Below are 27695 nucleotides of genomic sequence, written 5' to 3'. Positions count from 1 at the left end.
ATCTATCTATCTATCTATCTATCTATCTATCTATCTATCTATCTATCTATCTATCTATCTATCTATCTATCTATCTATCTTTATTGATTAGTGTTTTACTTTTATTAATAAGGGCCATATTTATGAAGTGGTTGCATTACTTTTGCACTGTGCAACAGGGTGCAAGTGCGGCACAACTACTAAATGTGATTTATCAAGCCACACAAGGCCCCCTTGCATGGTCCTGAGTGGCTTAATAAATCCATAGAAACACATTGAAGATCAAATTGATGCTTTGTGTTACTTGGACCCAGGGAGGCAACACCCATGGATTTTGATGCATTGCCAGACTTACCATAAGTTGGTGGTAGATCTGGGACAGTGTCCAAACTGCTGCACCTCCACAGGTGAGGCGTAACAAGAAGAAATATGTTTATTTATTCTTGTTTTTTCCTCTTTCTGTGTGTGCTGCATTCTGCAGCATGGAAGGAGGATAAGGTCTCATGGGATTGTTTTTGTGCAGGAAGTAAGTACCCTTTCCTGCACAAAAACAAGCCTACTTACAACAAAGGCACCCTGGCACAATGGTGCAAGGGTGCCTGTGCTGGTGCTAGGCAGCACATTGTACTCCCCTGCTAAGAAAATGCAGGAGCACACTGTATTATTTTAAATACGGTGAATTCCTGCCCTTTGCATATCACAAAGTGTGACATCTAGGTATAGGAGTGAATGGGCACATGTGTAAATATACACCTTTATTTTTATAATTGAGATTTCGCCCCCACAGGTGCGAAAACTGCCAAAGTCGCTTGACACCATCATAGTGAGGTCAATGAACAGAGCACTAATCATTTCAGTGATAGTAACATTTCCATGTATAGTGCTGTACAAATCACAAGCTTGTCTTCTTTTCACTGTGCTTGTTGTCATCATCATAGATAGTTACATAGTTAGTGTGTTAACCAGTTGCGGCTCGAGGCAATATGTAGCCAAAAAAGGAGCCCACAACAGAGTTAGAACAATAGGGCAGATTTTAATAAACAAAATAAGACCTCAATGACAAATATCCAATTAGTATAGTCGAAGATATTGAATGTTAACGTTTTAAGTAGAAACAGCACCAAAAAGCGCAAAGCACCAGACCAGGACAAAGTCATAAGTTTAGACCAACAGTGATGGAGTGGGGACCAGCTACAGGTGCCCAGTTAGGCCTGATTAACAAAGTACATTAAATCCTGGTTGCAGATCATTGCCTGGATCTACGTTGAAGGTGAGCTGTGCAGCCATGGCAGTGTGTTAGCTCCAAGATTCAGTGAGGATCTCATTGACAGGGCTTGTAATGTGAAGGCAGGTGTTGGGGATGCACTGCACAGTCTAGGCGATGAGTTGATTCCGAAGATCAGTGAAGCTATGATGCAGAGGTTCATCGTCGGGGCAGCTGTCAATGAGAGATGCCATAATCTGCTCTGGGACAGCATCATGCAGCAGCAGCTCTGAAGGTGATACGTCAGACCCAAGATGTGGGGTGCAGAGGCAACGCAAGTCTTTTGCATTAAGTCCAATCAATGCAGCAGCAGCAATGCATCGGTTCTGCTCGGGGATGCGTTGCTCAACTGAAGACATTCATCGGTTCTGCTCGAGAATGTGCTGCTCACCAGAAAAGAAGCTTGAGTTCTGCTGGCAAGCACCTTCAGCCCACTTACAAAGGTCAAGGACTGGGGTGAAACCACTTGGTAGGGTAGACTCCTGGATGGCAGAGTCCAGGTGCAGAAGCAGGGTCGTTGGAAGACTGTTGTGTCCCTGACACTTCAGATCAAGAGGTCAGCCAACTATCTCTTGGAGTCACTCTGGGTTCTGGGTTCAAGAGATGCAGATTCAGTCCTTCTTACCTAGGCAAGAGGGCAGCAGGCAGCACAGCAAAGCAGCAGTTCAGCAGAGTGCAGTACAGCAGAGTGGCAGTCTTTCAGCAGCACAGCAGTCCTTCTTTCTGTCACACAGATCTAGAAGTGTACTGAGGTGGCAGTGTCTGGGGTCCATTATTTATATCTTGCTGCCCTGGAGGGTATGAGAAACTTCAATACAGAGGTTTTAAAGTGCAAGGTATTCCCTACCTCCCCTGCCGTGGCACCAAGCTGGGTGGGGTGACAATACATGGTCGTTAGGCCATTTGTGTGTGGACAGGACACAGCCTACTCAGGTGTAAGCAAGGCTGTGTCCAGCTCGTCCCTCCCATCCTGCCAGGGATTTCCTATCAAGTCACACCTAAGCTCCCTTTGCGTATGGCTGTCTAGGAGAAATACACAACGCCCAGCTGCCAGCTACAACAAGTCATGTGACCAGAGACAGGATGCAGGCACCAAATGGCCAAGGCAACTTTCTAAAAATGACATTTGCAGAATTCCAATTTAAAATCTGACTGTACTATAAGTTAGGATTTAAAATTGTGACTCCAGAGACACCAAACTTTAAGAAATTATCTCTTTCTGTTTGGTAATTACACTTATAGAATGTAATGAGGCAACTAAAATGTTATCCTTTGGGAGATATAGACCTTGCAGTAGTGAAAAACAAATTTCATTTTTTTTACTACCAGGACATGTAAAACTTAAAGTGTGTGTCCTTCTTTTTAAATCTATTGCATCCTGCCCTCTGTGTTGTCCAGGGCCTGTGTTAGGGTGATATATGTATTAAAATGGAAGGCTTGGGCCTGGCCAGGTTGAAATAGCAGTTTAAAACTTCACCCACAGGCTCTGCAATGGCCGGCCTGAGACATGTTTTCAGGGCTACTTAAGTGGGTGGGATTATCAGTGCTGGAGGCGCACTAGGAGCATTTAATTTAAACGTCCTGGGCACATGTAGTGCACTTTAATAGAACTTAAGAGTAAATTAAACATGAGGATCGGGAATAAGCCAATATTACCACGTTTAAAGGAGAGAGCACAAGCTCTGGCTAGCAGTGGTAAAGTGTGCATAGTCATAATACCAGCAAAAACAAGATCAGAAAAATGGAGGAGGAAGGCATAACGTTTGGGGGTGACCCTGCAGAAAGGGCCAGGTCCAACTGTGGCTCATCAGAAATGTCAATTGTTTCTACCTAAATTAAGTAGAGGGGAGAGGTGCAAACCAGACCTAGGGCCTGATTACAACTTTAGAGGAAGGTGTTAATCCGTCCCAAATGTGACGGATATACCACCAGCCATATTACGAGTCCATTATATCCTATGGAACTCGTAATACGGCTGGTGGTATATCCGTCACATTTGGGACGGATTAACACCTCCTCCAAAGTTTTGATCAGGCCCCTAGTCTCTCTGGAGTCAAACCTTTCCTCTTTGAACCACCCCCCATTTCCTCATTGACATAATCTCTGCTGAGCCCCTTGTACCATCTGGGCGGTAGCAATAGGTATCTCGAGATGGCTAAAGAACTTCCAAGGGAGCTACTGTCACAATGCACAACTGCATGTTTCTCTAGAACTCGATCATGTGAGTAATGGCATTCAAAATGCCAACTTTCAAACTTATGTTTCACTGCTAATTATATGTAATATGAAATTAAATATATTTTAGTCAGTTCTAGTAGTTCTTCAAACTAGCAGTAGAGTTGTTCTAGAAATGCATGCACTCTTGTACCAGCTGCACTCACATTGTGTGGCCTCCAAACCTATCCATCATGATGTAGCTACAACTTCAAAAAGTATATTATCAGCTGTCCAGTCATGTCAATTCAGTGCTTAGTTTGACCTAGTGCTTTCAGGTTTGGCCCACTGGCACTGCTTTTTGGAGACCATCACTTATTTTTCCTCAACAGACATAGATCCATAGAAAGGAAGAGAAAAACACAGCAATCATTTGCATTGCAGTGGGTCTCGCGTTTGCTCGAGGTTAGAGCTACTAGAGTTGTAAATTCCTATCTGGACTTTTCTTGCCACTTAAATTGAAAATTAAAAGGAAAACATTTGTTTACTTAAGCAAGCCGATTCAAAGCACCATGGCAAAACCCCCACAAGGTGGGACAAATGTAAAGCATTTACCACGTATAACAAACGATATTTGAAAGGCAATCCCATAAACGAGTGACTGTGATGGGCATGCAGTGGACGCGTTTGAAAGCCCAAAAGATTTACAACAGGCCAAAGCACTTGCAAGCTCGACCTAAAAGGGGGGGGAGGGAACGGTTTTTGAAAGGAAAAACAGTGACAAAGTGAGAAAACAAAGAAGAAAAATAAAACTTGAATGAGTGAGATACTGGGTAAGGAGTGTCTGGTGGTAATCAAAAGAGGACTGAGGTGAAATAAAGACTGTGCAGGCTTGGTATTCAGCAACCTGGCATTTGGTATCGCTGCCTGAGAGCTTCCAAGAAATCTACAGGAACCAGCATTTTTTATTTCACAAATAAAGCACTGTCAGTCGTGGCCAGGAAAATAGGCCAGGGGGAAGTCACAGAGGGAGACCAGAGCCTAGAGAAGTTCAGAGTGTGTTTGAGGGAGTTGGCTACATTTTTGGGTGGTCTCGATGCACTGTCCTTACCTGCTCATCAACAGGTTCAACATCACCACTCCGCCCTTACACGTCAAGTGCTTCTGTTGATTGAGAGAGAGGTGCACCTGGTGCAACAGGCACATTAAAGCACACCAAAGTATAGTGAGACATACTCACAGTACGTACATTAATTATTTAAAAGTGCAATAAGATGTGCTGTGAAGAAAGAGCTTTGTTGCTCCACTCTATCGCAGGCCTAAATATCAAAGAAGAAAATAGTAGAAACATGGAGGATACTTCACAGATCCTGACCAGTATTTAATGATCACTAACAGTGACATTGACTGGGGCAATGTCCTCATCCTCCACATATTTGCATGGCAAAGAAAGAACATTTGTGGTTCTCCAGCACCAGTGGTTGTGCCTCTGTCATACCTAGAAACACCAGTATTCAAATACAAATTGTGGCAGCACACCTCTCAAGAGAAAGAACCTCCTAGCCCAAGAAACCAATACAATACCATCTCATCCCTGCACTAACTTGCTAAATGAGCCTGCTTACATGTCTTCTCTCATTCACAGACCTTGCAATTCTATTGAAAGCTCAAGGGAGAGAAAGTTTAGGAACCCTTTATGAGTTACAAAAGGCAAGAGAGTTTGGAGGTGCAGATCTATCTTCAACTTCTCACCTGTGTGCCAGAGTATTAATAATTAAACTCCCTAATCCAGAGGACTCGAACATAATTCAAATCACTGTAAAATGCAAAGCCGACAATAATAGCAAGGACAACCAAATCGACGGGACCCTTTGTACTCGTGACTCATGTGGCCCAATCAGAAACACCTTCACACCCAGAATAGAGATCTTAACATTCGGTGATCAATTCCAGTGGATTTTACTGAATTGGTTTCACATCCTCAAATTCATATGCTAAAAAATCGCATTGATAAAGAGACCACTAAATGTTATAGCCCAAGACATTTTTCGTGGAGCGCAAGTAAGGGCACCAGTAAAATGTAAAAAAGAGAAGATTGGATGGTAAACACCTTCCTTAAAGACAACCACACTATTTGGATTAGTGATGTGTCGAACCCTGCACCTCAGAAATTATAGAAAGACATTTGCGCTAAAGCTCTAACGCCCATATTTAAGAAAAAGTGGTGCATCAGCTATGATGCTCCACTTTTCTTGCGCCCCCTTCTGGCACCTAACAACACCATGGTTGCACTGTATTTATAATTTTTTCTTTATTGTGGCGCTTTTGCTACACTAGCATCACAAAATGTTGACGCTAGTGCAGCAAAGTGCAAGGAGGCCCAAAGGTTACTATGGGAGCATCATTTTAACGCCTCCTCTGAGCAGACATTAAAAATTACGCCAAAAATGGTGCAACGAAATCTTTTACATTTCACTGCACCATTTTTGCAGGTCTCCTAGCGACGGAATGCCCCCCTTGCATACATTATGCCTAGAACAGGCATAATGTGGCGGAAGGGCTTACAAAGTGGCACGGTGCAATGAAACAAGGACAAATATGGATAGGGACCTCCATTTTTCTAACTACTAAACAAAACTCTCTGAAGCATACCTCCGTGGATGAACGAAGCTGGAATAATGCAGGCAGTGTCTTCACAATTCAAAAGGGTCATCGGCCTCCCTATTCATTCATAGAGGGCTGGTTCACTTTAAAAAGCCTATGGATGCTTCCTGGCTTTCTATCAAATCACACCCTTTTCAGGAATGCTCATCCTTAGCCTCCATCTTGTCAGCCATCAACATCCAAGGTTTCTAAACTGGATAGTGTGAAACATCAGCAAAAAGAAAAAGGTCCAACGACATGACAATATATGCATATGTGAGTATGTGCACAAGGGCATGCATGATGAAGTGTGTGCATGTATAAACATGCATCCACCTGCTTTCAATCTGATGCTGGAACCATTTTTTTGTAATTTACTGATCCAAGATGGCAGACCCCAATTGGATTGGTAAAGAAATAAAATGAAACTTTACTTGTACGAAGTTGCTTTTTGTAATAGGGAGTGGCCTAGCAGAATCTGGCAGAGGCAGGACACTCCAGCAAAATTAAAATTGAAACACTTATTTGAAGAAATGCAGGGAGCAGGAAGCAACACGAGTGGGCAGGGGCTGAAGGAGCAAGGACACTGCTGGAGGCTGTGTCTGGGGAAAAAAATAAATTAAAGGAAAGCCAGGAAGGGGTGGGGGAAGTATTCGATACATTTGTGGGGGGGCGAGGAATCAACTTGTAATATACTCATGGAAGCGGTGTATAATAGGATGAAGCATTAAAGAGAGAGCTAGGAAGCACGTGCACTCTCATGCTAAGTAGAAAAAATGAAAAAAGTAGTATCCTGACTATGAGCAGTAGAAGGATATACCTTATCCAATAAAAAGGATGGAGAATAAGTTTTGCTCCAAGGGAGGAACAAACACAAGGAGTAAGGTCATTGAATAAAAAGGAAGCAAATGAAAGTGAGAAGAAAGCCAGCCAATGGTAATCAGTCGGCTGGCTCTATAAGCACTGAAAGCTTTTCTTATGATTTACATGTAGGCTTTTACAAAGAGACAGCTAAAAGTTGTCTCTAGGTGAGACCTAAAAGGACCTGCAGACACCAATATCTTCAACAGCAAAAGTGTAAGCCTATATTAACACTGTAACTTGGAACCTGAAGGGGTTGATTTCTAGACCTAAGTGGAAGGTGGTTACCTATAAAATATGACACCTTTAGTTTGACATTGCCTCTATTAAAGAATCCTGGGTTGCTTTTTCACAGCAGGAAAATCTTCACTAAGATATCATTAGGGATAGGTAGTGGTCCTCCCAGAAACTGTTGATTAGCGACTTTGCAATCATTTTCCTCAGTTTATTGCTGTGTTTTGTCCCACATGAGGATTTAATTTCATCATAATCCTTCACTTCCTGTGTGCTATAAGGTCCTCATCAGGAAAATTCACTGATTTTTATGGATTACCTAGCTGAGTTTAGCACAGTAACAGCCCATCTTATATGAAAAGGGCACTTCAACTGCCTACTTGATATGTAATGGAACACTACTATTCTGCTTCACAAGGGTTATTATGTGTCAGGTTTGAAACAATATTCTGTGATTTATTGATATATTCCATAGTGTGAATACATGTCTATGAAATATGGCAGAATCTGTGTTTACATCTTCTACTTCATACCTCACAATTCAAACTCTGTGAATGACTTATTTCTGATCTCTGCTGTTCTAAGTCTTAGGTCCTCAACAAATATTTTTTTCTGATAATAATGTTGGGTCTTTAACCAGTAGTACAGAAGAAGGCATACTCCACCCATTACTAATTTGACACGTCAGCACACCTTATTTTCTGATTCCAATTCTGTATGTTTTGTCAAATAGAAAATCATATATATTTCCCAGTCAATATTAGGCTGTCCTGAGCTTTATTTGTGGTGGAAACCTGAGGGCAGTTTTAAGGGATAGAAGAATTTATTTAAGATCTTGTTAGGCTAATGTAATAAAGAATGGGGTCATTTCAAGACCTTTCTAGCCAAAGTGGTCATGAAGAAAAATTCTCAGACAACTCATCAAGTTCGAAAGGGAAGATCAAAATCAATTCTAAGCATATACTGTCTTTAAGACAATTGATTTTTAGACAAATAATAATGATGAAGAATAATTAATGTGAACTAAGGCTGACAACAACACTGAGACATATAAGACTCCTTAGGACATGGGTGCAACAACAGAAGTATTTTCCTTACCTGATCAGAACAGAGACCAAACCAGAGGTCACACTGTAATGGATATGGTCTGCAACTGATAGTGAACTGAATTTTGAATGGAACACAAACCAGAATAAAAATAATAACCAGAATACAGGGCTGATAAGACAGCTAGGAGACAGGGAGTCATTCACAACAAGGAATTATGAACAGGGCATCAGAAATCAAGATCAGGAATACAAGAACAAGAACAGCTGTACCCAACAGGTACAGGGACAAGTAATGCTCTGTTGGTCCAGGGAAGCTGGAACTAGCATTCAGAACAGGAAACACGAGGATGTACCCAACAGGCAATGAAACAGATAATGCCCTGTTCGCACATGGAATTAGAACTATGACTCAGAGCAAGAAATTCAAGAATGTACCAAGCCAGCACTGGATCAAGTAATGCTCTGCTGACACATGGAATTAGCACAGTGAATCAGAACAAGAAAATAATGGTAACTCTTGCAATCTCATCTAATATGTGGTCAGAGGGACAGGAGGAAAAGTGCAGTAATCTAGGATATCAGAATAGAAAAAGGAAGGCTGAAATAAAGTTGAGACTGTGAAGCAAGGGGAGCACATAAAGCACAGTGCTGCACAGAGCATCCACAAGAAAGCAGAACACTGCAAAAAGCAGTAGCAAGAATCAAGACTCCTATCAGGATTTCAAGGGTTCAGCAGTACAGGCAACAGGAGAATTGAGCATGAGCTCAAAGTATTGACAGTTGTAGAACTAATTCTGAATGCACAACAGCCTTAAATTTATCCTCACAGTCACACGGAACTCAGAACAGATGTTAGCTAGCTGCAGCACAGTGCAGGTGGAAGCAGTTAAAGCCCTTCCTCCAGCTCTCTGCCTGCGAACAATGTGCACAGTCTTTGTGTAGTCACTCTAAGTGAATGGAACCAATGGCTAAAGTGGGCTAATCATAAGGCCTATGGTGTATGCGAGGTGGAAGGAAGCAAAAGTGAATGACAATTCAACAAAACAATGGATTAAGGGGGTTATTCTAACTTTGGAGGAGGTGTTAATCCGTCCCAAAAGTGACGGAAAAGTGACGGATTTACCACCAGCCGTATTACGAGTCCATTATATCCTATGGAACTCGTAATACGGCTGGTGGTATATCCGTCACTTTACCGTCACTTTTGGGACGGATTAACACTCCTCCAAAGTTAGAATAACCCCCTAAGTCTGTAGACCAAAGACCTCTTTATGTCTGTATATTAAGTATGATTTTTTTTCTTAAACTATAATCTGGAAAGACAGCTAAATTCTTCTATTTGTAATCGATGTGGTATCATATCTCAGGGCCCAACTTCAATGATCCATTGCTCCCTATTGCGGTTTACTCTTTCCAATGACCCATAAATAAATGTATTTAAACATACGTAGAGACAGTGTTAGAAATCGTGATGTAACGGATGTATATGGCATTAGAAAAAAGGACACTGCGCCTCCACCCTAAAATTGATGCTAGTGCAATAGGCAGTAGGAGTCCTTGAAATAGGCTGCAGTCACCTCTGCCAGTGGAATGCTACTGGACATTCATCATTGGTTATAAAAAGATGCCCATATGTATGGAATACACAAGGCAAATGACATTGTGCCAGCGTTAGAAAATAAAATAGGACCTGAATGTAGATCATTACACAAGTAAGAGCAACACATGACAAATAATATATTACATCAATACACACATATTTTAATATGATTTGACCCCAATGTGTATGCGGTGGTGGGTGGAAGCCACACATGTAAGACAATTCATCAAATTGATGAATGAAGGCTGTAAACCAAAAGCCCCTCCATGTATGTAAATTGAGTATATTTTTTGTTTTAAAACAGTCTGGTGAGACAAAGGTCTGACCTAAGAAAAGATAGCAACTGCACCATTACCCTGTCACCAGTGTTACTGCTATAGGCATTAGGTGACCCCTGGCATTGTTGTGGGATTATTTTAGTGCTTTGCATGGCCACATTTATTTTAGATCAGGGTCTGTGACCTGTGCACTTTTAACCAGTTCATTTAATTTATTCCTCTTTTATTTTAGCCAAACCTTAATTTTAGCTGTGATATTTTATTATTTTTATCAGTTGCCCTTCAATGCAGAATTTGTTATTAGTACTTTTGCACAGCATTTCATATAGTGCTCAGCCCAAGGCTGTACAAAGCTGTACATGATTCTTTATGGACTATTGCCGGTCCAAAGAGTACAATGTCTACCCTACACAGAAAAAATGTTTTTATCACATCATGGCAGTTCTCAGAACAACATTATTATAAAACAACATGCTACCACAAACCAGATTAGAGGGGAACATCCCAGCCAGCCAACAATTTTATGCTGTATCCTCTCATCGCACCTCTGCTACACTTGGCCCTGTCACTCCAACCACCCAGGAGTACTGTCAGCAGACCAACACACAACCCCGTACTTATTATCTAGGTATAGGGATGGGAAGATTGAGGCTATTGCTGCTATCACTCTCACGTAGATTTTTAGTAGTGCAGGTAGGGATTTAGATTCAATAGTGTGACAGGATGTTGGGACTTTTTATCTGTTTCTCATTTCTATTCACAACATTAAAACTGTTGTTTTTTATCTCCCTAATAGTCACAATTCATGCATATTTACGTAGAAAGCGGTTGCTTTAATAAATATATTGAACCAAATCCTGCTTCAGTTTGTCCATGCATGTATGAGACTTTTGTAACTGAGAGAAAGGGGTAAGATCTGTTAAACCATGACTTCCCTGAGAAGTCACAGAGTGTCATGCATCAGGCTGCCATAAATCACCTTTACTTCTAGGTTTTGGTGAGGTGCTGTTAGCTAGCCGAAAGGGTTAGGCCAATAGTTACCAGATGGTGTAAGATAAGACTCAGTCCCCATATGCGATGGTGCTACCACCCAAATCCAGAAGTCTCGTTCCCATGACGAGAGTCCTACAACTACATAACCTGCAATGAAACATCAGCTTACAGACACATTATAATATAGTGTGGTATGGAACAGCAAAAAGCAAAACTGAAAACAAAACTGCAGGAAGAGCTGCTTATAGAGTAGCAGCACAAAACCTTTAAACAATTATAATAATGGTGCTGAAGCAATACCAAACAAATCTTTGAAAATCAGAACAAAACCCAGAATGGTGAGACTAAGGCCCTCATTACAACCCTGGCGGTGAGTGATAAAGTGGCGGTAATACCAACCAACAGGCTGTACCGCCAAATTATGACCATGATGTTGAGAACTCCCATAGACAGCCAATGTACCACAACAACTGCCATGGCAGAAACAACAGTCACCACAACGGTAGCCATCAACAGACAGATGGGAGACAAAGTACTGCCCACCATATTATGATACACAAAACTGCCACCTTTTCTGGAGTGGTACCAATGCCAACAAAAGTCTGGTGGAAACTGAGCTCAGAAGTTAAAGTACTCACCATTGGAGACACAGGGAAGAACCACGTCGACATGGAACCCGAACTGCAAGTCTTCCCGATGGTCTCCTACGTCATGCTCCACCTGGAACACCAACGCCGACGAATACGACGACGATGAGTACAGCCACCTAGCACACAAGGGAGGGGGGAGGAAAACGAGAGTGACACACATGCACAACACACACCCAACACACACATACCATACACACACCCTGCTGCACACGTAAACCAATGGCACATGACACATGGCACAACAAAATACGGACCATAATGCTGGAGGAACAACAACGTATTAGCATAGCAAAATCCACCACACTAACCAAATATATAAAAATTTCCATAAAGGGCCAATGCCCAGTCTAAAGTCATGAAGGCACACTAGGCTACAGGGCACAGTCCAAGGCCCAACCTGCTTCTTGACACAGCCAGAGAGAAAACTGCAGGGGTCTCATTTTGCAAGTGGGAAGGCACCTCAGGGGGTTAGGGGGCACCTCAGCCGAATACAGTCTTTCGAGTGGGTGACTTGCCCACTGGTTCTGGAGGGGGCAACATGCCCATTGCTTTGTCCTGGGGAGTGCAAGGCCACAGTCTCTCGAGTGGGTGAAGTATCCACTGGTTCTGGAGGGGGCAGCCCGCACAGCAGCCCCTGGAGGGTGGCCTACATGGCATCCACAGGCAGTGACGGCTGCACTGAGGTTGGAAGATCCTGCATTTCCACAGCTGGTGGTAGGGGCCCCATGACAGCTGGTGGTGGTGGTGGTGGCAGTGTTAGCCTGACCACTTCCACTACCGTGGAGTGCCTCGCTCTCTCCTGTCTGTGGGCCGTGGATCCCTTACCCTTCCTGGCAGCGGTGGATGGGCTCTTCGCCTTTCTGCCTGGTGGTGCAGGCTCCTTCCCCTTCTTCACAGCTGGTATAGGCCCCTTCTCCTTATTAACAGGTGGTGCAGGCCCCTTCACACTCTTCCCTGGTGGCACAGGCCCCTTCACACTCTTCCCTGGTGGTGCAGGATGCTTCACACTCTTCCCTGGTGGTGCAGGACTCTTCACACTCTTCCCTGGTGGTAGTCCTTCCCCTTTTGTGTTGTAGATCTGGTATCCTTACCACCACGAGTAGGTGGTGCTACCACTGTCCCCGTGGACTGTTCGGCTGAGGTGCTGGGTTGTGTCCTTGGTACCCTGCCCATACATGCAGGATGGGGGGGGGAGAAAAGGTCAATTTGGGAAAGTAAGAGCTTTTTTGGGACATTGGGGTGAAAGGAGGGAGGAGTGATGGGAGTGGAGGATGAGGCAGTGGTTGTTGGAGGTGTATGTCTGCTGGACGTGGGTGCAGGTGCATGTGCAGTATGCTGATGTGAGGTGGGTGGCTGTTGGGTGTGTGAATGCTTGTGTTTGTGTCCCTCAGGAGGGGGAGACAAACACAGTGGGAGAGGACACAGGGGACGCATGCATGGTTGTTGTGGAGGTGTCTGCCAGTGAGGTGTGTGTTCTGCTTGGTGTGGTGATGGTGATAGTGGATGTAGATGTACTGCATGCAGGTGTGAATGCGGACATGACTGGGACGTAGGTGGAGGAGGAGGAGGGGGAGACAGTGGAGGCTGTGGATGTTGTCATGTCTGCAACTGTATGGTGTTTGTGTGCCTGTGGGATGAAGTGTGGTGCTTGTGTTTTCCTGTGCCACTCTTGTGTGTTGCCTTGTGTGCATGCTCATTTGTATGTGTGCATGGGATGGGTTGGGGTTGAGGGTAGTGGGACTGGGAAGTGGTAGTTGGAGGGGGAAAGGTAGAAACAGGGACAATGGCTGCCATCAGAGAGGAGGCCGTAGCCTGAATTGATCTCTGCCGGGCCACCAATCCACTGTGAATGCCCTCCAGGAATGCATTGCATTGCTGCATCTGGGATGCCAGCCCCTGAATGCCATTCACAATGGTTGACTTCCCTACAGAGCTGGATCTCAGGAGGTCAATAGCCTCCTCACTCAGGGCAGCAGGGGTCACTGGAGCAGGACCTGAGGTGCCTGGGGCGAAGGAGATGCCCACCCTCCTGGGTGAGCGGGCACAGCAAATCGCTGAGGGGCTACTGGGTGGGTGGTGCTGGTACGGGGGTGGCAGCTGTACATGCAGCTGGGGTGGTCACAGAGCTGTCCGCCACCACCAGGGAGCTCCCATCGGAGGAGGTATCAGAGTCTGTGTTGTCTCCTCCACTCTCCGCCGTGATGCTCCCCTTGCCCTCCATCCCACTGGTTCCCTCTGCATCGGTTGACTCTGCCTCCAGGGTCATGTGGGATGCAGCTCCCTCTGTCGCTGGTGCCCCTGCTCCTCAGACAGATGATGCTAATGCACATAAGGACAGGATGACAAAACAAGAAAGGGGAGAGAGACAACGGATAGACTGGGTCAATGACTGCACCAACACCACCATTGGTGTACACAGCACCCTCACACACAGGGAACAGGCCTATGCAATATGCAGTGCACTACCAGTGATATGGCTAGTCACCAAAGCATAATGAGAAGCACACACCGCCAACTGCAGCACACCTGGGACCCACGATGTCCTGCCTGAAAGTGACTACTAACAGGCTAGGTTACCTGTATTTGCCATGCAACCATTAGCCTCAGAGGACCCAAGCTGCAATGTCTGGCCTGGCCTTAGGGGCACCCACTAACACACAACCACCAACCGGATACTATCCCACCAGCCAAAAAATGTAATGATACCCACTGTACTCACCCCCTTGTGGCTGCTGTGATTCCCTCAAGCGCCCATCTAGCTCAGGGTACGCTACCGCTAGTATGCGGGCCATCTGGGGGGGTCAGGGTCCGACGGACACCCCTTCCCGGTTGGAATGCCATCCCTAGCTTGGCCTCCGCGGTCTTCCATGCCCAGCGTCTCAGGTCCTCCCACCGTTTCTGACAGTGGGTTCTCTGCATGCCATAGACCTCCAGGGTCCGCACCTCCTTGGTGATGGCACGCCATATTCCCTTCTTTTGATGGGCAGGGACCTGGAGAGGCAATAAAGACAGGAGAACACCATTAAACTAACAGTCCAGCCTTGCTAACACATGGCCCACAGTTAGAAATGGGGTCTTTGGTTGACAGTCAGGTTACCCCCTGTTCAAGCAAGGACCCTCACTCTAGTCAGGGTAAAAGAGAATCACCCTCAGCTAACCCCTGCTTACCCCCTTGGTAGCTTAGCAGAGCAGAAGGCTTAACTTCAGAGTGCTAGGTGTAAAGTATTTGTACCAACACACACAGTAACTTAATGAAAACACCACAAAATGACACAACACCAATTTAGATAAATAGGAAATATTTATCTAAACAAAACAAGACCAAAATGACAAAAATCCAACATACACAAGTCAGGTTATTAATTTTTAAAGATTAAACTAAAAAATAGCGCTTGGAAACACAAAGGGGGTCATTACAACCCTGGCGAACGGTGTTAAAGCGGCGGTAAGACCGCCAACAGGCCGGCGGTAAAAAAATGGGAATTATGACCGTGGCGGAAACCGCCAACAAAGACAGTCACTTTAACACTCCGACTGCCACGGCGGTACAGACAAACAGCTTGGCGGTCACCGCCAACAGACAGGCGGGAGACAATGTACCGCCCACAGTATCACAACCTACCAATCCGCCACCTTTTCTGGAGTGGATTCACCGCGGATAAAAACACTGCGGAAACAGCCATTTCAAAGGGAATACGCTCACCTCTACACACTCCACGAGGAACGGGGACTCCATGGAACCGGAACTCCAAATTCTCCCTGCGATAGTCTTCCTGCTCCTATACGACGGTCATCAACGCCGGCGGCGAAGACAGCGGTGAGTACTGCACCTACGACATAGGGGAGGCAAAAGACAGGGACACACACACGCAACACCCCCACCCCCACCCGACCCTCACCCACTACAACACACACACCAATGTATATCCAAACATTACAGTAACCACCCGCAACCCCCCCCGGAAGAATGCAAAGACAAAAGGAAATTAGTTCAACCATTGTAATATATCAAAATACAGTAACCAAATATATACAGATATATATACACAATCAACAAAATATACATCACGATTAGTAGTGCAGGTAATGCACCATTCATTGTCCGTCAACCACTGGGCCCAAAATGCATGGGCGAGGCCCACATCAGATACCTGATCAAAATGGAGAGAACACTGCCAGGGCATCAGATAGAAATACAACAGGCACCTCAGGGGGAAGGGAAGGGGGGACACCTCAGCCGGATGAGTGCACCACGCCAGATGCACGAGGGGGCTCCATGCCCATTGATGTATCCTGGGGAGTGCAAAGCCACAGTCTCTCAAGTCTCACAAGTGGGTGGCTTGCCCACTGTACCATCCTGGGGAGTGCCAAGCCACAGTCTCTCAAGTCTCTACAGTGGGTGGTTTGCCCACTGTACCATCCTGGGGAGTGCAAAGCCACAGTCTCTCAAGTCTCTACAGTGGGTGGGTTGCCCACTGTACCATCCTGGGGAGTGCAAAGCCACAGTCTCTCAAGTCTCTACAGTGGGTGGGTTTCCCACTGTACCATCCTGGGGAGTGCAAACTGCCAGCGCAGTTACCTCACATCCCATTGTCCCACTTTAGAGGTCAGGCAGCCGCCATTTCAGGGGCCCACATGGCCTGATTCACAACTGCATCACACAGACCTAGGCCTTCGCGCACAACACAAATACAGGCCAGATTCTGTGTATGAATGGTGTTCTATGAAGACTGTGGGTACATACCTCTGAGTTGTTTGACTCTGTGGTCGCTGTTGTCCTTCCTAGGCACCGTCCGCTGGGACATGTGAGGAGATGGCGGAATCCTCCGGTGTACCGACTGCTGGTGGACCTGTTGACAATGGAGGAGCGACATTTGATCATCACCTACAGGTTTGACCGTGCCACAATCCAGGAACTGTGTACCCAGTTGGAGCCAGACCTGATGTCAGCAATCCGCCATCCCACAGGAATCCCCCCTCAAGTGCAGGTGCTATCAGTGCTCCATTTCCTTGCAAGTGGGTCATTTCAAACAACAGTGGCCATGGCAATAGGGATGTCCCAGCCTGTGTTTTCCAACGTGTTGTCCAGAGTGTTGTCTGCCCTTCTGAAACACATGCGGAGCTACATCGTTTTCCCTCAGGTGAAGGATTTGGCTACAGTTAAAGGTGACTTCTATGCCCTTGGACATATCCCCAACATCATAGGTGCCATTGATGGGAACCATGTAGCTCTGGTCCCCCCCCCACAGGAGTGAACAGGTGTACAGGAACCGGAAGAGTTATCATTCCATGAATGTACAGATGGTATGTTTGGCAGACCAGTACATCTCCCAGGTAAATGCTATGTTCCCTGGCTCTGTGCATGATGCCTACATCCTGCGGAATAGCAGCATCCCTTATGTGATGGGTCAACTCCAGAGACACCGGGTGTGGCTATTAGGGGACTCTGGTTACCCCAACCTGTCATGGCTACTGACCCCAGTGAGGAATCCCAGGACCAGGGCAGAGGAACGCTACAATGAGGCCCATGGGCGGACTAGGAGGGTGATCGAACGCACCTTCGGCCTCCTGAAGGCCAGGTTCAGGTGCCTCCATATGACAGGTAGTTCCCTATTCTACTCACCAAGGAAGGTGTGCCAGATCATCGTGGCCTGCTGTATGCTTCACAATCTGGCTTTGCGACGACAGGTGCCTTTTCTGCAGGAGGATGGTCCAGATGACGGTGTTGTGGCAGCTGTGGAGCCTGTGGACAGTGATGAGGAGGAAGCAGAGGAAGAAGACATTGACAACAGGGACTCAGTTATCCAGCAATATTTCCAGTGACACACAGGTGAGAACACATTCCTGCCTACTACAAGTACTTTCACACTTTTACCTCTATCCTGTCTGTCGATTTCAACCAGTATATGGTAACTGAGTTGTACATTTCCATTACGGTTTCACAGGTGTGGTTACCAACGTATGTCATCTGCTTACATTCCTCATGGACTTGAGATGTGTGACATAGGTATGTTGACATTGCATTTGAGAACGGATTTTGTCACTGTCATTGCTAATACACATTTTCAAAATCACAGACTGACTCCAGATTGTTTTGTGCTTCAAGGGTGTTTATTGAAGTGCTAAAAATTGGAAGGGGGTGGTAAAATGGTGAGGGGTGATGGTGGAGGAATGTCCATGGCAGAATCCAGTCTATTAGTCTCACAGGTGCACTGCCCATATGGGCATAGGAAGTGGAGCTTGGTCAGTTCCAATATGGACAGGGTTACAAAGTGGGACAGTGGGATGACAATCAGGGTGGTGTCATTTCTTGGCGGGGGACTTTGCAGCGTGCTCTGTCCTGTTCCTGGATCTCAGGGACCGCTTGCGGGGTGGTTCTCCGTCTGTAGGGGGTGGGGTGCTGGTGTGGTGGTCCTGTGGCGGTGCCTCCTGTCCACTAGCACCGGCGGAGGTGGTGGGCAGTTCTCCGTCCATGCTAGTGTCAGGGGCCCCTTGGAGTGCCACAGTGTCCCTCCTGGTGTTAAGTATCTCCTTCAGCACCTCTATGATGGTGCCCAGGGCGGTGCTGATGGTTCTGAGTTCCTCCCTGAACCCCAAATACTGTTCCTCCTGCAGGCGATGGGTCTCCTGAAACTTGGCCAGGACCATTGCCATCGTCTCCTGGAAGTGGTGGTATGCTCCCATGAAGGAGGAGAGGGCCTTGTGGAGAGTGGGTTCCCTAGGCCTGTCCGCCCCCTGTTGCACAGCAGCCCTCCCAGTTCCCCTGTGTTCCTGGGCCTCTGTCCCCTGGACCGTATGCCCACTGCCCCCAGATCCCTGTTGTTGTTGGGGTGGGGGGTTATCCTGGGTTCCCTGTAGTGGTGGACACATAGCTGATTGACGTGTCCTGGGTACGGAGGTATGGGCCAGCTGGGTGGGTGCTGTGCTGGTGTTACCAGAGGGTGGAAAGTCTGTGGTGGCCTGTGACTGGGTGTGGGGAACCGACTGTCCCGAGGCCCACGATGGTCCGGGCTGGTCATCTGGATCCAGTTGGACAGAGCTGCTGTCATCACTGTGGGCCTCTTCTGTGGGTGGGGTAGAGATGTCTGGACCCTCCTGTCTGGTGACTTTGGGTAGTGGTCCTGCAGGGGTGTAAAAGCAGGATTATTGCATCTGTGTGTGTCATGGTGTGCAATGGGTGGGTGAGCGTGCACCCCAGTGCTAGCATTCCTGTGTGGGGGATTGTGTGATGATGTTTCAGGGGGTGTTATGGGTATGTGCAGTGGGCATGCTTTAGTGATGGGTGTCCATGCTTTGTTGTGTCATGCAAGGCTTGGTGTTGGGATGGGTGGTTTGTGTTAGTAGTACATATGTGAGGAGTTGGAGTGATAGGATGGGGGTGAGTGTGGGGATCTGTGATAGCATGCAGGTAGGGTGGGGGATATGATAGTTAAGATTTGACCTACCAGAGTCCATTCCTCCACTGACTCCTCCGAGGCCCTCAGGATGCATAAAAGTCAAGACCTGCTCCTCCCATGTTGTTAGTTGTGGGGGAGGAGATGGGGGTCCGCTGCCAGTCCGCTGTACCGCGATGTTGTGCCTGAAGACCATGGAACGCACCTTCCCCCGTAGGTCGTTCCACCTCTTCCTGATGTCGTCCCAATTTCTTGGGTGCTGTCCCACTGCGTTGACCCTGTCGACTATTATTCGCCATAGCTCCATCTTCCTAGCTATGGAGGTGTGCTGCACCTGTGATCCAAATAGCTGTGGCTCTACCCGTACGATTTCCTCCACCATGACCTTGAGCTCCTCCTCCGAGAACCTGGGGTGTCTTTGCCGTGCCATGGGGTGGTGTAGGTGATGTGTGGGGTGGTGTATGTGGTGATAAGTGTGGTGATATGTAGTGGTGTGTGGTGTTTTGTGCGTGGAAGTACAGTGGGTGATGGTGTTGTGTGCCTCTGTATGGTGAGGTTGTCTATGCTGTGCTGTCTCTCTGGCCTTCGTCTAAATTTGTGGTCGTAGGGGTTTGTGGGCGATGTGGGTGTGTGTTTTATATAGTATTGATTGTGTGGGTGTGGTGTGTGTATGTGTATCAGGTGTGTGTATTTCGAATTGTCCAATGTGGTGGTGTTTTTGAGATGTGTGTGTATTTTGAGCGCAGCGGTGTGTACCGCCAATGGTATACCGCAGTTGAAAGACCGCCGCGTGGATTCGTGGGTCGTGATAGCATGGGCGTATTTCTGTTGGCGTGACGGTGGAGGTTTTTTTTTCGCCAGTTTATCACTGACCTTTGGTGTGGCGGACTTGTGTGGGTGTCTGAGTTTTGGCTGATTTCGGGATGTGTGTCATAATAGCTGTGGCGGATTTCCGCGGCCACGGCGGAGTGTTGGCGGTCTTCTACACGGCGGTAAGCGGCTTTTACCGCCAATGTTGTAATGACCCCCAAAATGCTTTGATGAGATGTTAACACGGTGTCGTGACGGAGTCGTTCCCAACAAGTTGACACCAGTGGCGCCAGACACGGAGTCGCGTAGCCCCCCAAGTACAGTACCTTTGGTGAAGAGGGAAAACAAGCTAATGCGCGAAGTCGGGTATCGCGGCGTCTGTGCGAAAAGTTGAATCCGAGCACTTCGAGCGGCGTCGGTCACGATGTGGTGCAGTGACTTCCACAGAGTCGCGGACTTCAGCGGGGCTGCAGCGGCTTCGGGCCTGCGAAGATCGTCGCGTTCCAGCGAAGATCACAGAGTCGGGTGCAGGCAGCGTCACTGGATCCAGCAGCGGCGTTGGTCCGAAGTCGTCCGAAGCTGATTTCCTTGAATTTCCACCAGCTTTCCTTCCAATGGCCCAGAGACTGGATAGGGCACCACTTGTTAGAGCAGGAGTCTCTCCAGAGGCTCCAGGTGCTGGCAGAGAGAAGTCTTTGCTGTCCCTGAGACTTCAAACAACAGAAGGCAAGCTCTAAATCAAGCCCTTGGAGATTTTTTCACAAGATGGAAGGTACACAAAGTCCAGTCTTTGCCCTCTTACTCTGGCAGGAACAGCAACTGCAAGATAGCTCCACAAAGCACAATCAAAAGCAGGGCAGCACTTCTCCTCAGCTCTTCAGCTCTTCTCCAGGCAGAGGTTCCTCTTGATGTCCAGAAGTGATCTAAAGTCTGTGGTTTTGGGTGCCCTTCTTATACCCAATATCTCCTTTGAAGTAGGCCTTCTTCGAAATAAAGTCTCTTTTGAATGTGAAATGCTGCCTTGCCCAGGCCAGGCCCCAGACACTCACTAGGTGGTCGGAGACTGCATTGTGTGAGGACAGGCACAGCCCTTTCAGGTGTAAGTGACCACTCCTCCCCTCCCTCCTAGCACAGATGGCTCATCAGGAAATGCAGACTACACCCCAGCTCCTTTTGTGTCACTGTCTAGTGTGAGGTGCAACCAGCCCAACTGTCAAACTGACCCAGACAGGGAATCCAGAAACAGGTAGAGTCAAAGAAATGGTATAAGCAAGAAAATGCTTACTTTCTAAAAGTGGCATTTTCAAACGCACAATCTTAAAATCAACTTTACTAAAAGATGTATTTTTAAATTGTGATCTCAGAGACCCCAAACTCCACATGTTCATCCACTCCCAAAGGGAATCTACACTTTAATCAGTTTTAAAGGTAGCCCCCATGTTAACCTATGATAGGGACAGGTCTTGCAATAGTGAAAAACAAATTTAGCAATATTTCACGTCAGGACATATAAAACACATTACTATGGGGGTCATTCTGACCCTGGCGGTCATGGACCGCCAAGGCCAACGACCGCGGGAGCACCGCCAACAGGCTGGCGGTGCTCCCATGGGCATTCTGACCGCGGCGGGACAGCCGCGGTCAGAAACGGGAAACCGGCGGTGCCCCGCCGGTTTCCCGCTGCCCTGGGGAATCCTCCATGGCGGCGCTGCAGGCAGCGCCGCCATGGGGATTCCGACCCCCTTACCGCCAGCCTGGTTCTGGCGGTTTTGACCGCCAGAACCTGGCTGGCGGTAATGGGTGTCGTGGGGCTCCATGCTAATGGCATGGGCACTGCAGGGGCCCCCTCACAGGGCCCCACCAAGATTTTCAGTGTCTGCAAAGCAGACACTGAAAATCGAGACGGGTGCAACTGCACCCGTCGCACCCCTTCCACTCCGCCGGCTCCATTCGGAGCCGGCATCCTCATGGAAGGGAGTTTCCCGCTGGGCTGGCGGGCGGCCTTCTGGCGGTCGCCCGCCAGCCCAGCGGGAAACTCAGAATGGCTTCCGCGGTCATTTGACCGCGGTGCGGTCATTCGGCGGCTCCCGCCGGCCCTGTGGTTACCGCGGCCGGCGGGAGTCAGAATGACCCCTTATATGTCCTACCTTAACCATACACTGCACCCTGCCCTTGGGGCTACCTAGGGCCTACCTTAGGGGTGCCTTACATGTAAGAAAAGGGAAGGTTTGGGCCTGGCAAGTGGGTACACTTGCCAAGTCAAATTTACAGTTACAACTGCGCACGCAGTGGCAGGTCTGCGACATGATTACAGAGCTACTCATGTGGGTGGCACAAGCAGTGCTGCAGGCCCACTAGTACCATTTAATTTACAGTCTCTGGTACCTTTAGTGCACTTTACTAGGGACTTACTAGTAAACAAATATGCCAATCATGGATAAGCCAGTTACATACACATTTTAGACAGAGAGCATATGCACTTTAGCACTGGTTAGCAGTGGTAAAGTGCTCAGAGTTCATAAGCCAACAGCAAATGGTCAGAAAAATAGGAGGCAGGAGGCAAAAAGATTGGTGATGACCCTGAATAAGCAAAAAAGTCCAACACCCACAATACCCATTTCCATCAACATTAGCACACACATTGCCCAGCGCACAACATGTACACCACCAACAGATAATACCCCCTTACACAATGCCTTCACACACATCTCCATGCATCCATGCCACATGCATTGTGCCCACAGTGTACTCACCTGTTGGGTGGAGGCCCATATACAGCAGTCCGTACTGGGGTAGGACCCTTCCACCAGTCGCTCCAACTCCTCCGAAGTGAAGGCTGGGGCCCTTTCCCCGGTCACACGGGCCATGGTAGGTTCCAGGCACAGGTCACAGCAGCGCATGCAGTGTAGGTCTTCTCCTTTTGAGGGTCAGGAAACAAGTGAGGAATGTTTTATAAAATGATGGTCACAACCAGTGCTGCAAGCCCACTAGTAGCATTTGATTTACAATCCCTGGCACCTGTAGTGCACTTTACTAGGGACTTACTAGTAAACAAATATGCCAACCATGGATAAGCCAATTACATACACATTTTAGACAGAGAGCATATGCACTTTAGCACTGGTTAGCAGTGGTAAAGTGCTCAGAGTTCAAAAGCCAACAGCAACAGGTAAGAAAAAATAGGAGGCCACAGGCAAAAAGATTGGGGATGACCCTGCATAAGCAAAAAAGTCCAACACCCACAATACCCATTTCCATTGACATTAGCAGACATAGGTGGTCATTACAACTCTGGCGGACAGTGTTAAAGCTGCGGTAAGACTGCAAACAGGCCGGCGGACAAAAAAAGGGAATAATGACCCTGGTGGTAACCGCTAACAAAGACAGCCACTTTAACACACCGCCCGCCACGGCGGTACAGACAAACAGCGTGGCGGTCACCGCCAACAGACAGGGGGAAGACAATGTACCGCCCACCCTATCACAACAGGCGTATCCGCCACCTTTTCCAGGGCGGATTCTCCGTGGATAAAAACACGCGGAAACACCTTTTGCTATGGGAAAACGCTCACCTGAACACACTCCACGAGGAACGACGACTCCATGGAGCCGGAACTCCAAATCCTACCTGCCCTTGTCTTTCTGCTCCTCTACGAACAACAGCGACGTAGGCGCAGAACATACCGGTGAGTACTGCATCTACGACATGGGGAGGGGGGAGGCAAAAGTTAGGGGGACACCCACTAAACACCCCCACCCCCACCCTCGCATATCACAACATACACACCAATGCAGTCAAAAATATCATATGAACAACCCACAATTCCCCCGGAAGAATGCAAAGACAGCGAATTGCGGGCAAACATTGTAATGTGCCAATATACATGTCATATAAAAATATACTGAATTCATCTTGAAATCTGTCATAATTATATATACAATACAAGAAGTAGTGCAGATATGTACACAACAATGTCCGTGCACCAACAGTCCAAAAAAGCATGGGCGAGGCCCACAATAGATACCTGACCAAAATCCGAGAGAACACTGCTGGGGCATCAGATAGAAACACTACAGGCACCTCAGGGGGAAGGGAAGGGGGGGCACCTCAGCCGGATGAATGCAAAGCCAGATCCACGACGGGGCTCCATGCCCATTGATGTATCCTGGGGAGTGCAAAGCCACAGTCTCACAAGTCTCTACAGTGGGTGGTTTGCCGACTATACCATCCTGGGGAGTGCAAAGCCACAGTCTCACAAGTATTTACAGTGGGTGTTTTGCCCACTGTACCATCCTGGGGAGTGCAAAGCCAGAGTCTCACAAGTCTCTACAGTGGGTGGGTTGCCCACTATACCATCCTGGGGAGTGCAAAGCCACAGTCTCACAAGTCTTTACAGTGGGTGTTTTGCCCACTGTACCATCCTGGGGAGTGCAAAGCCACAGTCTCACAAGTCTTTACAGTGGGTGGTTTGCCCACTGTACCATCCTGGGGAGTGCAAAGCCACATTATCGCAAGTAGATGCAGTTCTCAACTGGTACTGGTGCCCAGACTGGATGAGTCTCCCCGTGAAAGTTCCTGTCCTGTCACTGTCCCAGCTGCACATGGGATAAGGATGCCTGATGTGGCGGCCTATTCATACCCACACGGTCTTTGCCCTGTTCAGCGGTGCTTTGACATGGCAGTCTTTGCCCTGTTCAGCGGTGCTCTGACATGGCGGTCTATGGACTGTTCAGCGGTCTTCACCATGGCGGTCTTGGCCTTGCTCAGCGGTGCTTTGCCATTGAAGTCTTTGCCCTGTTCAGCGGTGCTTTGACATGGCAGTCTTTGCCCTGTTCAGCGGTGCTCTGACATGGCGGTCTATGGACTGTTCAGCGGTCTTCACCATGGCAGTCTTTGCCCTGTTCAGCGGTGCTTTGCCATGGCGGTCTTTGCCCTGTTCAGCGGTCTTCACCATGGCGGTCTTTGCCCTGTTCAGCGGTGCTTTGCCATGGCGGTCTATGGACTGTTCAGCGGTGCTCTGACATGGCGGTTCGGAAACTGACATTGGTGTGTGTGCATGACGAACTCCACACTGGACATTGGTGTGTGGCATGACGAACTCCACACTGGACATTGGTGTGTGGCATGACGAATTCCACACTGGACATTGGTGTGTGGCATGACGAACTCCACACTGGACATTGGTGTGTGGCTTGACGTTCCATCATCGCCCAGCGGGGCTGTGGAATCCTGGTCCCTCCTGGGCACTGACTCCGGCGGTGGTCTCCTGACCAGTAACGATACTTGGGCCCTCCTGGGCACTGACTCTGGCGGTGGTCTCCTGACCAGTAACGATACTTGGGCCCTCCTGGGCACTGACTCTGGCGGTGGTCTCCTGACCAGTAACGACACTTGGGCCCTCCTGGGCACTGACTCTGGCGGTGGTCTCTGGACCAGTAACGATACTTGGGCCCTCCTGGGCACTGACTCTGGCGGTGGTCTCCTGACCAGTAACGATACTTGGGCCCTCCTGGGCACTGACTCTGGCGGTGGACTCCTGACCAGTACCGACACTTGGGCCCTCCGGGGCACTGACTCTGGCGGTGGTCTCCTGACCAGTAACGACGGTGCTGGCGGTTGTGTCTGGACCGCCGGAAATGATGGCGCACTTCTCCGCCGTGACACTCACAACAGGCTGGCAGACTTCCTCGGGACCTTCCCCACCTTCTTTGGAGTTACAGCTGACTCACCAATCGCCTTCGATCCCATTTCAGTTGTTGTCCCACCAGGAGTCTTGACACGGTCCCGTCGTCCACTCTCCAATTTCGGAGCCTTTACAGGGGGTGGGCTGCCAGTGCCTTGGCTCCGGGTCCTACTGCCTGCCCTGGTGGACGGTGCACTCCAAAAACCTGGAATACGCACCACTGGCACTGGAGGCTTTTTGGCTGAGGCGCTACGATGGGACTGATGAACTGGACGGGGGGGCAAACAGGTCAATTTGACAGAGGGACAGTTTCTGACGGACACTGGGATGGGTAGCTGGAGGGGGTCTGGGAGTGGAGGTAGAGGAGGTGGTTGTAGGAGGTGTCACTTTAGCTGTTTTGGGTGCAGGTGCAGGTACTGGAGGCTGTCGTGAGGTGGATGGATGTTGGGTGAGTGATTGCTGGCGTTTGGGTACTTTGGGAGGGGGCGTCACAGACACACTGGGAGAGAACACAGGGGACGTGTAAATGGCAGTGGAGGTGGTGAGTGCAGGTGAGCGGCTTGTGGTGCTGGGTGTCCTGGTGCGAGTCCTAGTGCCTGTAGATGTGGTGCATGCAGGTGTGTGTGTAGACGACACTGGGAGGGAGGAGGGAGAAGAGGAGGAGGGGGACACAGTGGAGACAGTGGATGTTGCTGTGTCTGTATGGGTGTGATGCTTGTGTGAGTGCCTGTGGTGTGTGTGGTGCCTATGTTTGCTTGAGCTACTTTTGGGTGTTGACTTGTGTGCCTGCTGGTCTGTAGGTGTGCTTGGGATGGGCTCGGGTACAGGGGATTGGGTCTGGGTGGAGGAAGTTGGAGGGGGGAGGCTGGACACAGGGACAATGGCTGCCATCAGTGCTGAGGCCAGAGATTGCAGGGTTCGCTGAAGGACAGCCTGACCAGAATGAATGCCTTCCAGGAATGCATTACCGTGTTTCAACTCTTGTTCTACACCCTGGATGGCATTCACAATGGTAGACTGCCCAACAGTGAGTGACCTGAGGAGGTCAATGGCCTCCTCACTGAGGGCAGCAGGGGTGACTGGGGCAGGGCCTGAGGTGCCTGGGGCGAAGGTGATGCCCACCCTCCTGGGTGAGCGGGCACGGGACACACGCTGAGGGGCTGCTGGGAGGGCGGTGCTGGTAGGGGAGGTGGCGGCTGTACCTGTAGAAGTGGGGCGCACAGATGATGCCGCCACCACAGGGGAGCTCACATCGGCGGACGAGTCCGTGTCGCTGGTTGGTGATCCTGTGGCCGACGTGAAGCTCCCCTCGCCCTCCGTCCCACTGGTGTATTCCGAGTCTGTGGTGTGGCCCTCCATGGCCATGTGGGATGCAGCTCCCTCGTGCTCCATTGCCACTGAACCTCCTCCTGATGATGCTGATGTACAAAAGGACAGGGAGAGCAGGAAAAGGGGGGAGACAGAAGAAAGAGAGTTTTAGTGCATGGCATACCGCTACCGTTGGCGGACAAGACAGACGCAGCAGCCCCATGCATTACGCCGTGCTCCTGCCCTCTGCACATGCAATTTCTGGGATATGGCCTACATGGCAATGGTAGAAATCTGCGCACATGGATGGCAAAGGGGTACCTATACATCAACTTGCCTCTGTTCTGAGCTGGAGTAGAGTGCCACATGGCCTACATTACGGAGGGGCCTTGCCTACCTAACTCGCCCTGGCCTAGGGACACCCACAGCCCACCTCCCCCACCCAGACCCCTCCACTGCACACAAAGTCCACAGAATGAGGTTGTACTCACCCCCTTGTGTCTTCTGTGATGTCCTGAAGTGCCCATCCAACTCCGGGTAGGCCACCGCCAGGATCCGGAACATCAGGGGGGTCATGGTGCGACGGGCACCCCTCCCACGTTGGGAGGCCATCCCCAGCTGAGCCTCCGCCGTCTTCTTGCTGCAGCGGCGAATGTCCTCCCATCTCTTACGGCAGTGGGCGCCCCGTCTCTGGTGGGACCCCAGGGTCCGGACCTCCTTGGCGATGGCACGCCAAATGTCCCTCTTCTGGTGGGTGCTGACCTACATGACATGCACAAGGAATGAGGAACAGT

Source organism: Pleurodeles waltl, chromosome 3_1, assembly GCF_031143425.1.
Source record: "Pleurodeles waltl isolate 20211129_DDA chromosome 3_1, aPleWal1.hap1.20221129, whole genome shotgun sequence".
NCBI classification, from domain to species: Eukaryota; Metazoa; Chordata; class Amphibia; order Caudata; family Salamandridae; genus Pleurodeles; species Pleurodeles waltl.
Note: the sequence above shows the minus strand (reverse complement) of the source record.